The sequence below is a fragment of the Cyprinus carpio genome, chromosome A12 (assembly GCF_018340385.1).
Source record: "Cyprinus carpio isolate SPL01 chromosome A12, ASM1834038v1, whole genome shotgun sequence".
NCBI lineage: Eukaryota > Metazoa > Chordata > Actinopteri > Cypriniformes > Cyprinidae > Cyprinus > Cyprinus carpio.
The window spans coordinates 22198673-22214082 of NC_056583.1; the positions used below are offsets into that span (position 1 = coordinate 22198673).

The window sequence follows — 15410 nt, forward strand, 5'->3', positions numbered from 1 at the left end:
GTTTGTTTGTGTGTAGGCAGATTTTAAAGATTAAAAAAAAAGTCCAGGTCAAATATCTAAAAATATCTTGAAACTGCATGAGATATTTAGACTTGTTTTCAGAAATTTTATATTGAATATCAGTGTACTTTTAAATGTCAACTAGTGATTATTCACTAATGCAGTAAGGCAAAATACACTTTAACTGGAAAACAAGTCAAGTAGACAAATGTGCACCTATGCCAGCCTGGAAATTCATGCTGGTGTAAGCTGGTCTTTCTTAGCAGGGTTTCCTAATAAAGTGGCTGCTGAGTGTTTGCAACCATGTTAAACAGCAGAAGATCAGTATTGACTTCTAAATATTACCCAGCTTCCCACTTAGCGGCTGCTGCTTGCGTTGCAATTTTACTGTAATTTTAATTATTTATTTTTATTATGGGTAAGATTTTGATTAGGAGTTTGTAAAACTCAATATCTTTATTAGTGATGCAGAAACATTACTCCCTCCATACACACACACGGTTCATCTGCTGGTCCTGGGAGACACTCTTGTCAGAAAATTCTAGACAAGCTGTTTCAGCAACTTTCCAGCTGCTGCTAGAGTCTGATAGAAATGTTTTCACTAATGCTGAGAGCTGGATAGAGTACAGAGAGGGATGAGATAGCTCATTTTAACCCACTGAAGCTTCAGGATTAGAACCAAAATTACGCTTATCTGAAGCTGTAACAGTAATTGCGGCTATCAGGTCTTTATGCTGTTGAACTATGCAGAAAGCAGTGAACGTTGTCTCTCACAAGTGCATTACGCTGAGTGATGACTGTAATTGAAAAGCTTTTGAAAGTCTTTGTGGGAGAACACGGCTTTTCGACTTTACTCTGGCTGGGTCTCACCACAAGAAAACACTGCAGAAAATCATGTTATTAATACGTTTTTGTTGTTGTTGTTGTTGTTGTTGTTGTTTCATCAATGGGGTAATGGAATTGATATTGATATGAACTATATAAACAATGAACATGTTATTTTTATTTTTATTTTATTTTTTATTATTTTCAATTTGCCCTGCCTGACTTTTTCAGTAAGATACATAAAAACAGAACAGAAAACTTTTATACTAGAATAAAAATACTTGAAAAGACAAAAATAATGATTTTCATTCTCTGTTCTTCAGTAAAGAGAGACAGTTTACCACAGCAAGGGAGACTGAGAAAGATAAAGAAGGAAATTCAAGATTTTGCCTCCATAATCCTATTTTATGCCTCAGCCCTCAAAACTGCATTAAATGTTTTGTGGTGTTTGCAGTTGGTCAGCATCAGACAGTGCAGATGGATGGATTGAACCCGGTGAGCTGTGATGAAAGTGAGAAAGAACAAGTGCAGATGAGAAATGTGACCTGAGTCAGCATGAGGAATGAGAGATCTACTGTCAGCTGAAAAAAATAAATAAATACAATGCTAGAAAGACAGACTGTAAGTGGATGGCTGAAATGAACAAAGACAGAGCAGGGAATGAGAGGGCTTAAAGTACACAGAGAGAGATTACAAAGCACACAACTGCTTTTCCAGCCTGTCTTTAATCTTTGTTGATTTAGTATGGGCAGAAACAGTAGAGAAAACCTCCTATTTATTTAATTAACCCCCCCACACACACACAAAAACAAATTAATGAAACCCAAACTGAAAAGTGAAAGTGACGTGACATTCAGCCAAGTATGGTGACCCATACTCAGAATTAGTGCTCTGCATTTAACCCATCCGAAGTGCACACACACAGAGCAGTGAACACACACACACACTGTGAACACACACCCGGAGCAGTGGGCAGCCATTTTATGCTGCGGCGCCCGGGGAGCAGTTGGGGGTTCGATGCCTTGCTCAAGGGCACCTAAGTCGTGGTATTGAAGGTGGAGAGAGAACTGTACATGCACTCCCCCCACCCACAATTCCTGCCGGCCCGAGACTCGAACTCACAACCCTTCGATTGGGAGTCCGACTCTCTAACCATGCAGATTTATACACAGATTACATGTTTGAGGAATCGTTCTGTACAGTCCACTTGTGTTGTATTTAATTATCCCCCCCCCACACACACACAAACACATTAAAGGAATAATTCACATAAAAATATATATATATTTTCTAAAAATACCTCACACTGAGGCCATGATGTAGATTAATTTGTTTATTCATGGGAACAGATTTGAAGAAATGTAGCATTACATCACTTTCTTACCAATGGATCCTTTGTAGTGAATGGGTGCCGTCAGAATGGGAGTCCAAAGAGTTGATAAAAACATCACAATAATCTACAAGTACTCCATACCACTTCAGTCCAGTCCATCAATTAACGGCTTGTGTTTGTGATAAGCAAATCCATCAAGAAGTTTTTTTTTGTTAGTTTGTTTTTTTTACTACTTCAAACAATGCTTCTGGCTAAAATATGAGTGGTTTTTTCAACAGAGGAAACATTATAAAACAGTCCAAAACAGGGGACACACTTTTTCAACAGAGGAAACATTATTCTGTTTACAAGCTAAAAAGGTCCAAAACAGTTCTAAACAAATATGTCTGACTAATATTTTGGCCAAAAACTGATGGTTGAAAATGTTTAAAATGCTTCATTGATGTATTTGTTAAACATGCAACTTTTTGCTTATCATGGTGTAAATTTATGAAATATATGGAGTTGTGTGCATTATTGTGGTGTTTTATCAGCTGACGGCATCCATTCACTGCAGAGGATCCATTGATGATCAAGTGATGTAATGCTAAATTTCTCCAAATCTGTTCTGACAAAGAAACAAACTCATCTACATCTTGGATGGCTTCAGGATGAGTAAAATGTATAGAAAATTTATATTTTTCGGGTGAATTCTTCATTTGGTTACATACATACCGCCCTTCAAAACAACAGCACCAATAGTTTATTCTTTCTCTTTCTGCAGGTACATCAGTTTTTCAAGTCACAGCGACAGACGCAGATGACCCTACATATGGAAACAGTGCACGGGTGGTGTACAGTGTTCTGCATGGACAGCCGTACTTCTCCGTCGACCCCAAATCTGGTAAATTCATGAGATCTTTTCATTGTGTGTCTGTGAAGGTGAATCAATAGTGCTTTTATTGCTTGCAGGTTTAAAACTGCTTCCGCAATTCGTCAAGTAGATGTACAATTAAAAACTATTCTCAGGATATTTGCCCTAGCTTGTCATATGAGTTGTTCATATTAGACTGTGAAGTTTGTTTCTCAGAGAACAGCTGTGAGCAATACAATACACCACCGGTACCTTTCACTGTTCAGAAATAGAGCTTGACATGCGTGCTGTATTGTTTGGATCTCAGCTGCTTTATAATGGAGAGCTTCCCTGGAGAATGAGGTGGAGAGAACATTGTGTAAAGGCTTTCAGGGATAAAGACAGACGGTAGGAGAGAGAACGGGATTCAGAGTGCTTTGAGATGGATTTGGTGTTCATTAGAGGTGGACATTGTTTGAGGGTTTTTACAAGGAACCATTAAATGTTAACGGAGACACAGTTTGTTTTGTGTCAAGAAGCAAAAGTTAAGATAGCGTAAAAGGATGGCAAGAAAGAAAGAAATTAAGGAATGAAAATAAAAAGAAAAAAGAAGGGGAAATAAAAAAAAAAAAAAACCAAATAAAAAAGAAAAAAAAAAAAAGAAAAAAGAAAAAAAAAAAAAAAAAAATCAAAAGAGGAATGAAAAAGAAAATTGAAAGTGGAACAAAGGACAAATAAGTAAGGACAGAAAGAAAGGAAAGAAATATAGTAATATAATAGAGAAGGAATAAAAAAGCAGGAAGGATAAAAAAAGAAAAGGTTTGGTAAAAATAGGAAAAAAGAAAGCATTAAAAAAGAAAGCATTAAACTAAGGGAAAACGGATAAAAATAAATGAGACAAGGAAAGACAAAGAAAAAGGGTGGAAGGTAACAAATGAACAAACAAACGAAGGAATTAAGGAGAACAATAAGATGGAAGTGTCTAAATAAGAATGTAGTGATAAGGCAAGAATGGAAAACAGACGATTAATAATGGAAAGAAATATATAAAGAATAGGGAAGGGGGAAAGACAAAAGGAAGAAAATATAGAAAAAAAAGAGGGAAGTAATAAATGAAGAAAGGATGAAACCAACCATTTCCCAATAGATATAATAATGTCCTGCACTGTGTTAAATGAATAGTCTCTCACTTGGATATGTCAGCATAAGGAGATAAAATGGTTTGCAAACACTTTACCTTTAAAGCAAAAAAAAAAAAAAAAATTTCCACACAACCTCTGACATTATGCATGTCAAATCTTCAAGTAGTTGCAGCTGACATGCTGTTGATTTTCTTCCATTTGTCATAAAGGGGAATATGTTGATGCTGTCCATGGTGCTGAAATGCTCCTTCGTCCTATTATCATAATATCAGGTGCTGTCCATGGTGCTGAAACATCCACATTCCACTTCTTTACCTCTCTCTCATGTATACAAGCACCTACAATGCATCCCGACATAGTGATGACCACAACATAATGATTATTTTGAGAAATACAGCTAGAAAAGCATAATAAAAAGTCGTTCATGGTAATCACAAGATATCTCAGGGTCTTAGCACAGGCTCTCGCAAATCTCGTCCATCAGCACTGACAGACTAGTGCTTTGATAATGCAGTCCACCAGGTTTGTAAACTTTTGTCCTGTAGTAAAGACTAATGTAGCATTTTGTGGAGAAACTGTGAGGAATTTTGTTTTGCACAGTTGTCAAGAGCATGCGGGCATATCAATGACTTTGGTGAGAATTTTTAGAGATAAAAAGCTTAATGGAATTGTGGCGAGAGACAGTATCAGTTATGCCAGACTGATTTATTTTAGATGGTGTACAAGGACTTAATGCATTCAGACAGGAGACATGAGAACCAATTGAGAGGATTGTGTGAGGAGGAGGAAGAGACCAGAAATATTAGCCTTTCTTTACTGTATTGTCTGTTAGTAATACCCCACTTTCAATCTCTCTTTGGAACATTTAACACTGTAGACACAAATATACAGTGTGAAGATACAGACATAAATATTTGAAGATGCGTAAAATTAATATACTGAGATGTCTTTTTATGATTTATCTGAACATTTTAGAAACAAAATACACATTGAAAAGGGAAAGAGAAAATAATAGTAATAATATTTTATGTATGTGTGTGTGCGTGGGCAAAATTGTTAGTCACGAAATCCCTGATGTCGGCCCCCGCTGAAATTAGATCGCCAAGCACTAAATACCATAAACATGTTTTTGCAGAGTTGAGCAATGTAGCCAATCACAGACATATCTGTTGATTTCTTGAATGTAGTGTCATATCAGAAACGCTGTGTCATTTTGCACACTTGTGTATCATCTCTCATGACTAAGTACAGTTCCGATGTAAATAAGAGATTCATTGTGCAGTTTAGAGAGCTTTGTTGATTATAATGGAACTTTGTGAGATCACAAGGAACAAAGATGAGTGACACTTTTTAGTGATCAGGGGAGTGTGCTTTGCGCACTTTATGGTATAATCCCTTCAGAATTTGAATAAAACTTTCGTTTTTTAAACACATGCACCCTGCAAAGTTTCAGGAATGACATCCGCATATTTATGTGAGACTCACTCTCTAAATAGCAATGATTGGCACTGAACATAAAATATATGTGAAAGCAGCCTCAGTGATTTAATTCTGGAACTGATCCTGGCCAAACCTTCACAGAGAGCGCACATCCCAAACGAGATCTAATTCATGGATCAAAAGTGTGTGTAAACCATAGACTGTAAAAAAAAAATATGGACAACGTTTCTTCAATTCCACTATATAAAAGTGATTTTTAGCATCAAATTACTAGCATAAAACCAAACTTATCACAAAAATTAACAATAGCATTGCTAACATAGCAGACTCATCGAAAAATATATTGGCATAATCTGTATTAAAGAGAAAATAAACACTTCATCCGATGTGTACGTGAATAAAATAGCCTTGACAGCCTTACTAACTGATGTTCAACAACTATTGGCTTTGTTCTATCTCACCAGACTTGTGTGTGTGGGTAGGTGATTTGAAAAGAGGAAAGCAGGCATTTGGACCAAAGCACTGTGAGGCAAGGGAGGGACACAAAATGTTTAAAACTTAAAATGCATTGTTGCACCGTTTTGTGTTGTTTTAATAATACTTAAAATTATTTAAAGTATAAAACATTATTTTATACAATGCACAGCATGGTTTTAATCATATTTTTAGGTGGGACAATCCTCTGATGTAATATTCAAAATAATAATAATAATTTATTTATTTATTTATTTATAAATAAAAAAATAAATACTCAAGAGTCAAATGTCGCCCGTGTGTGTGCAATATACATATACATTCTTAAACATCATATATACATATAACATAATGTTATTTAGATTTTTTTTTTTTTTTTTGTGAAAGTCAAGGAACTTCTGTCACCTTGCTCTCATTGCAGGCGGAATCTGAGTAAACTTCTTAAAGTATTTCAAACCAGAAAAGCATTTGCTAATGACAACTCTAATAGTTCTCAACGCCACACATTTGATCAAATGGAGTTATTGTTCAATTGTCACTGCAGGAAATGATGCCTGTCACTGACGTCTGATTTACTGTCTCTGACAGCTGTGAAAATTCAAAGTATGTGAGGCACAAAGATGAGAGAGTAGATGTATTAGATTGGGAAAGCATTTTGCTTCTAGCGTGTATGTCAAGAGTTTGTTCCAGTGCTGCTTGCCGAAGCCCTGACCCAGTGATGTGGGTGTATATGCAGATTCTAACATGTATTTAAAGAAGGTAATGCCAATATTATGCATGATGCCCGAGGTCATGTTAGCACGACTTTTTAGAGATTTTTCTTTTGTATATCACTCCCTAATTTGCATCTTGTTAATACTTTCTGACAGACAGTTGAGGAAGGCTGCTTTTAATATAGATTTTTCCTTGATGTTTTCTGTTGTCAACCGCTGTATCAGGTGTGTTGTGTGACAGTGTTTTTTATTTTCACGTTTTTGTTTAATCATATCACAGGCATGGTGTTGAAACGCTTTTAGGCTGTAAAACCCAACCTTCATGTTAGATTTTTTTTTAAATATGATTAATCAAATTTGACCTCTGTTTAGCTGTGCCATCTCTGTAAATACTGTCTTTTCAAACAGATCCTCAAAAGGATATGAATGAATTTCAGCTTTCATTTATATAGTTTTATAATAATTATATATTATATAATATATTTATATTTTTATAAATATAATTTTTTCAATAAATGTACAATTTCTATTTCTATTTTATATTTTTATATTTTCTCTTCTCTCTGTTTTATCCAAAATATGAATGTACAGTTATAAAGTTTTAGCAAAATTCTGAAATGGACAACTGTGGAATGAATCACAGGTTAAGAGTTTCTGATTATTGGTTTGCGTGTACAGTTTACTAGATTTTTGACGTCCAATCAGAAAACTCACAATTAGGAAGTCAAACACTGCTCATTTCCAACACACCTAATGTTGAACTCAGAGCTGCAGGTGAACTCAAATCATCTCTTGGAAATGAGATGCTATCACCTTCCTCCCTTCAATGCGCTGTTGAATGGCTTCACTGGTAATTAGCGGTTAAATGTTTTCTCTCAGGATGTCAGAGAGACACATAAATAGACAACAAGTAGGATTAAAAACTTTAGATAAAGCACCCTAGGATATAGAATAGAAGCCTGCATGAATCAATTCAGCTGAGAGTGTGCTAGTCGATAGTCAATCTTGCTTTGATTATATGGTAAGTGCAACCATATTGTTTTGAGCTGGATGAGATGATTGTGGTCATTAGGTCAGCAGATGCACCCAGAAAGAATAACAAAGTCACGGCCAGAAAAGGACATGTCTAGGAGGAGAATGCTATAGTAGTAATATACAGTTTAATTTAGTTTAATTTAGCTCTAACTGGTGGCAGTTACAGAGGCACCGTAAACAGATGTTTAATACCACAGTTATGGCTTTGTGCTCAACAATCCTCTGCAATGCAGTACAAAGCAGTTAACTAAAGCAATGGCTTTTATTCTTTATTTAGTTAGTTAATTTTCATGCAAACAGAGGAGATATTAATGTCAGGTGCTGGGATTTTATTCTTGCTCATAAAACTAGCAGTTAACAAGCATTATGATTCTTCCTAATGATAATTTGAATAATTCATTAGATGAAGGCAAAAGTGAGTGGTGTTTGCTGGTGCAAGTCTTAACATAATGTTTCTGGTATTGTAATGTGGTTGCTAAGGTGTTCTGTATGATTTCTTGAGAATTTTTGGTGCTCCAGTGGATGGAAATTTTAGTAGATATTTCTTGAGTTCCTCCTTCAGTACAAGTCAATGCCCCCCTCACCAGTTTAATCATCTGTCAATTTATTGTGTCTAATTATAAGTAAGTGTTTGAGCAAAGAAGTAACACTTTCAAAACATTCTGAAAATAAATAAATTATTTAAAAAATAATGAAAAAAATGCATTATAGTTTCCAAAAAAATATTAAGCAGCAAAACAGCTCTCAACATTGATAATAATAGATGTTTATTGAACAGCAATCAGCATTTTAAGAATGATTTCTGGAGGAGATCATATGACACTGAAGGCTGGAGTAATGATGTTGAAAATTTCAGCTTTACATCATGGAAATAAATCACAAATTAAAATATATTCAAATAGTAAACAGTTCTTTTAAATGATAAAAAGTTTTCACAATATTGCTGTTTTTACTGTATTTAACAAAATATATGCAGTCTTGGTGAGCATAAATAGACTTATTTCAAAAACATGAATAATAAATAAACCTTTGAACAGTGTAGTGTACCTTTCCTTTTCCAAGCTATGCAGTTTGAGGTATCATTAATTTCTGTAGCACAAACAGAGTTTGTTCAAATCAATATGAGCAACAGTAATAACAATGCTAATTGTCACAGACTTTGCAAGTTTGCCCTCTCCTGTTGATTTATGATTTGAATCCAAACATATTCTTTAGAAATAAAGTAAGCATTGTTCTGTGAAGACAGCTCATTATCAGCTAGTGGCAATGCAGAGGCTCAACACGTCCCGCTCGCTGGCACACAAAAAGCCAGACGTTAAGCTTGTTAAATAAGTGAGGTCGGATCTTCGTCTTCCCCCTTTTCTTGTAAGAGGTTCCAGGGAGTAATCAGGATTCCCGATTTCAGAGTCCTCGATGATGGGTAAAGCGTAGCAGTCTCTTTTCCTCGTACACACACACACACACAAATACTCCCAGTTAAGTAGGCTAATTTCTCTGCTGATCAGGGAGTCTGGAGGGTTTCAGCATGTGAGTTTCGAGCTTCTCTGACACAGATCAGGGAGTCTCTAAAAGGAAGGATTAGTGCAACTTCCTGTTCTGATCAAATTAGAAAAGCACACCAGTTTGTCGAGGCTTTCCAACATATAACCAACCCCTCCTGTTCTATTTTTACCTCCAGAGGGAAAAAAAGAGCACAGTATGTTCTATGCAGTAAGTTTTTTTTTTTTTTTTGTCCATATGGGGTCCAATGATTTGAACACCACTGACTTTCACTGAACAGACAAAAGGAGAACAAGCATGAGTAAATGATGACAGAACCCTGTGTGTGTGTGTGTGTGTGTGTGTGTGTGTGTGTGTGTGTGTGTGTGTGGGTGTGTGTGTGTGTGTGTGTGTGTGTGTGTGTGTGTGTGTGTGTGTGTGTGTGTGTGTGTGTGTGAACTTTTGGGTACAATCGAGTCCCAAATATAAAAAAAAAAAAAATCCATCATATCACAGAAGTAAACTGCACAACGTCCTGTGTGAACTGCTCTTAGCACTCAACCAGGCCAAAGGTAATTTCCCATAATCCCCTTTTGCTCACATAGACTGACCTTCTCTATAAAAGCACAGCCTGTGAAAAGTGAGGGATCGAGAGGGAATAAGATGTAGCGATAGGACGGTGTCAGCAAAAGGCTTGAACCAGTTTTGCCCACGTTGGGGTTTCATGGGGATTTTTTTTATGACTTTTACTACATCCACAACAAAAAAAAAAACACTACACCCTCACTCACATACAGCCAGCTTCAAATCAAATCAACACAACATAACAAACCAACACAAACACAATAAACTTGAGTGATATCTGCGGAGAGACACTCCCTCACCCCTGACGGATGAAGAAAAGGTCACAACGTTAGTCTTTGTGTTGTTTAAATGGAGTGAATGGCTGTGTGCCAGAGACTTGTGTTGCCTTAGGAGCCTAGGTTAAGTAACGCTGCAGCTCGGGTAATATCTCTGCTACGCCGCCGGCGTTCGAGCGTTGGCAGGCTAGAAATGGAATTATGCCATTAAAACAGGAGAAATGGATGGGAGATTCATTTTGGAGAATTTACAAACCTCTTTTTGTACCAGTGTGCTGGGGTTTTGTTCACTGAGAAGCATTCTGGGATATCTTCCAACATTTGCTTGCATATTAGAAGACGATTTGAATGTGTTTATGACATTGTTTATTTTATTCCTCTTCTCATCTGTAAATTATCAGCTCCCAGAACAAGGGCTGGTGACAGCTCCAACAGGTTTGATGGGTGGGATGGGGACGGACCGCTTGGGTTGTGAGGCTGGGATTCGCAGAAGATGAAACATAAATGAAAGAGTGCATTTAACAACTGCAATGCAGTTAAGCTAGGTTTCTCAAACCTTAATCTATGATTTTCTGCACTGCAAGTGTTTAATGTCACAGTTTTTCTTGGTTGTGGTGGCTGCAATCCAGGGTTATTATTGTTACCTAAAGCTAAAGGCATTTCTTTTATTACTTGAAATAAAAAAATAAAAAAATAAATTAAAAAAAAAATGTTATAACTGCAACTTAATAAAAGTGTATACATATATTTAAAAAATAAAAAGGGGACAAACAAACAAAATTTCTAAAAATGTAACTGAAATTAAATGACATTAAATGAAAACAGAAAATATAAAACCTGATTCAAAATATTAACAAACTGTTTTTATATTTATTTTTTTGTTTGTTTGTTTGTTTAGCTTTGAAAAGTTCAATTGTCAAATGGTTTCATATTTATTCATATTTGTATTTCATTCATTCATTCATGTTTGTACTTTTGTTATTTTGATTTTAAAAGTTCAGACGGGTTTGTTATTTATTAAAAAAAAAAAAACTAATAATAGTATATAAATTATTCTAAAAACTCTCAGAAAAAAATACAAACGTATTAGTACTAATTGGATCCTTTCAGAAGGTACTAATATGTACACATTAAAGATACTGATATGCACCCGTAAGGAATAAATAAGGTACAAATTTTTTTTTTTTTTGTGTGAAATAACTGGAGTGATCTGGTTTTGTTGCATCAGAACACTCACTTGTAGTGCAGATTGACTATAATGACTTTCCTTTTTGACCTTTTGATGTCACCAAACCCTCTTGACTAAAGTGCTAATGAGTTTCCTAATAAATATTGTAATTTTATGTGCAACCCTGAGGAAAAGATCAGCATATGTTGTTTTGGATGCTGATCCCTGGCATGGGATGCTCGTGTACCCATCAGGCATCATAACTGCAGTAGCTTGACCAACCAGACTATGGTTTCACTAGAAAAAATTAAAAATAAAATATATATATTTGTAATCTCTTTTGACGTAGGCCACTTAGTAACCGATAAACACCCTAGCAACACACAGGAATGCCATTGCATTGTGATTGGCAGTTTTGCACGGGCAGATACTGTCTGTAAAAACCCAGTAAAAAAAGTTCAGTTGTGTGACCGTTCTCTTGGGTATTTTTGGAACCGTACAAGATATGCTGGTCTGTCCCTTGTGCATTCAGCAGCCTTTGCCCTGCTCTCGCTGTGACAGGTGACAGTGGTCAACCTCACTTGCCCTGCATGTTAATTTTGTCGCCTGCAGTCACTCGTCTAATGTTATAACCCGCCCACGGACAGCTTATCCTGAGCCTGTCAACCCAACACTCTTCACATGCAGTCATCATCATTTCTTTGTGTGTTTATTTGGGTTCTTTATTATCATGAGGGAAATGAAACAAAACAAATATTTAAAAAGATTCTGGATGATTTTAGTCAATAACTGAGAAAACGACGGTTATTTATTGTCTACTCAAAACCACTTTTCACCATAATAATGACAAATCAATATTTTCTCTCTGTTTGCACTTCATAAATTAAAGTAAAAAATGATTCAGTCAGTTATAGGGATGCAAACAGCCCACTGAATTCCTGTTTAGAGCCCGACTCAAACACCCAGCTTGTTTATTCATGAGTCTGTAATCTGTTCTTTAATGGCGTTTGTGTATTGACTGCATGTCACAGTCGAAGCCCTCTATCAGAGGAAGCTGCGGGCTAGAGACTTTATTGTTTTCAAGCAAATTTAAAGTAGGATTTGATTGTCTGATAACACTTCCATTTTGTAAAGAGTGATAGTTTCTGCCGTTCCTCCTTGACTGAACATCTCTCAAATCTGACACAAATAAAATCTAACATTCTCAACATATTTGGCCCGTCTGGATGAGTTTCTGTGGCTGTCGGGATGTAATCACAGAAGAAGAAAAGCTTTCAACATTGATAAGAAGATTCTGCAGAAAATTCAGCTTTGTCATCACAGGAATAAATTAAATTTTAAATTATATTAAAAAAGAAAACAGAAGAAGCAACTGAACCACAAAGCACCACAGAATCCATGAAATCTTGATTTGATTTTCACTTGATCACCTTGATTTGAATCCATAAAAAAATTATTTATTTTATAATCTTGTTTTATACTATCATTTATTTACTTATTTATTTGTTTATTTATCTGTTATTTACATTATTTTCTGTTATTTATCTGTTATTTAAATTATTTATTTATTTTATATGCAAAATGTATTTATTTATTTATTTATTTATTTATTTTTTAATGTGGATTAGTGGATTGCCACTGAACTGGTTCCCGGATTGACTTTGGATTTAAATTGTATCTAATGTTACATAAACTTTAAAAAAAAAAAATATGTACCTGAATAATGGACAATGCATAAAAAATCTAACTAAAAACAATATCAGTATTCTCTATAATGACAACATCATATCTGTTACACTGTGGCACAGTGTTGCTTCTGGGCAGCAAAAACACATTTAAGCAATTCCTCAAAACATACAAATAATTTGTATTTTCTAAATGTAAAAAAATATATTTTTGATGGCTGAAAAAAAAAAACACCACAACACATTTTCAGTCTGGAAAAACAGACTATGGTAAACTTATTTTCACCAGTACTTCAAGGATTTTTGTCATTTGAATGCTAGTGTATGGTGTACAGAAACTGACCTTGGCAGAGAAAAGATTTAACTGACAGGACCTCCCACCTGTTTTATTTTAACAAGCCGTGCAGATATATATGCTGCATACGATTGTTTTAAAACAAGATAAATTCAAGAATAAAGGTTAGATATGAGCCTTCAGTGTGTAAATCTGATATTTATTTACGTTTTTGGTAGACATTTTAATAATAATAGTAAAACTAAATATATATATATATATATATATATATATATATATATATATATATATATATATCTATAATATATATAATATATATATATATATATATATATATATATAAGAAATTGTAAATTATGTGATGATCACCTAAGTAAGTGATGTTGCAAACAAGTTTTGAAATTATACATGTATTTAAGGAAAAACAAATAAATAAATAAATAATAATAATAATAATAATTCATAATATTGCTGTTCTTATAATAGTAATATGATACAAGAAAAAAAAAAAAAAAAAAAAAAAAGGTGTGTTTATGGTAGTAATAATATTCATAACTACAATAATAACTAATTATAATAACATAATAACTACAATAATAATAATGCATCATGTTACTGTTACAACAATATGATGCAAGAAACGATGTTTAATAATAGTAACTATTAATATTATTATTATAATTATTGTTATATATGTTATATATAACAATGACCGCAACAGTAATAATAATAATAATAATAAATTATATAGATTTTAAACATTGATTTCTGTCATTATATTGGTAAAGCACTGTAACACAGTTGCTTCTGGCTTATTGTTTTTATAGCGCAAATGATGTGCATAATGTCTGCCGCATGTTTGTGTGTATGTGTATGTTTTGCAGGAATCATCAGAACAGCGCTGGCAGACATGGATCGAGAGGCGAGAGAACAAAACCAAATACATGGCGGGGCAGGTGGGAGGGCTGTCGGGCTCCACCACAGTCAACATCACACTGACCGACGTCAACGACAACCCACCCAAGTTCCCTCAGAGTGAGTGATGTGAAACCAGTGTGAAAACAAAAACCATGTAGTGAAAAAACTAAAATAAAGTGGCAACATATTGCTGTAAATGGACAAGACCTAGAGAACAACCTAGTGAGGCAGTATTTATAATCTGTTTATACTGTATGTCAGTTAAGATGCTGCCTTAGAAGGCTGCAAACTTTGAATGCTGTAGCCAGCTAGTTGATGAACTTCATGATACATCCACCTGCTAGATCAACACCAGCATAAACCAGTCTGCAAATTCATGCTGGTCTTCTACTGAAGGTCTTGTTTTTTTTTTTTTTTTTAAGATAAAGCATAATGTTCACTCCTGGAACACGACATCCCGCGACTGAATCTTTAAGCGAATTTTGTGAGAAATTGAAGGACTTGGCTGATTATTATGCCTTCTAGATCTTGTCCTCAAAAAGAACCCAGAAATAGCTTTGACCATGCTTTTCACTATTCTTTATCTGAGGCAACAAAACACTCATTACTGTTTGAAGGTGAAACCATACAGTATGCTGTTGTATGTTGTAATGCACTTTTTTTCTCTCTCTCAAAGTAGGTTCTCACGCATTTCAAGATATTCATTAGAAAAGAGATGGATTTCTCAAGGGCTTCTCATGGATACTACATAATTAGATGGAAGAGATGGAAATATACCTTACATATTTTAGATGCAGTCCTTGCTATCAGATGACTCATCATATAAATTGGGCATTTGCGGCTAAATTTTTTTTACCCATTATATTAGCATGAAGTGAATAGAGGCAGGACCAGCATGTCATATTGTGTAAGCCCCCTCCAATTATGAGACCTTGCATCTTGAGTTTTTTGTGTCTTGTATTTTATCCACACAGAAACAGAGCAACCACAGCAGGGTTCTGGAAATAAAACCATATTATTTTCCTCCCTAGAAAAAAAACAGTTATGTTTAAGGATAATGTACGAAGAATAAGATCTAAGATTAAGCGATGGAACAGTACTGTATCTGCTTCTGTAGGTGCCATGAAGTCTTTAAAGAGAGTCACTCCATCTTAGTTGTTTCCAAAACTCTCTGTGAATAGCTACACTACCCATAATTCCTGAAGATAATA

At 34.9% G+C, this 15410-nt stretch overlaps 1 pseudogene; it reads left to right on the top strand.

Annotated features, from left to right (window-relative positions):
- The window catches only part of LOC122133912, a 140181-nt pseudogene that overhangs the window by 90000 nt on the left and 34771 nt on the right, over nucleotides 1-15410 (top strand).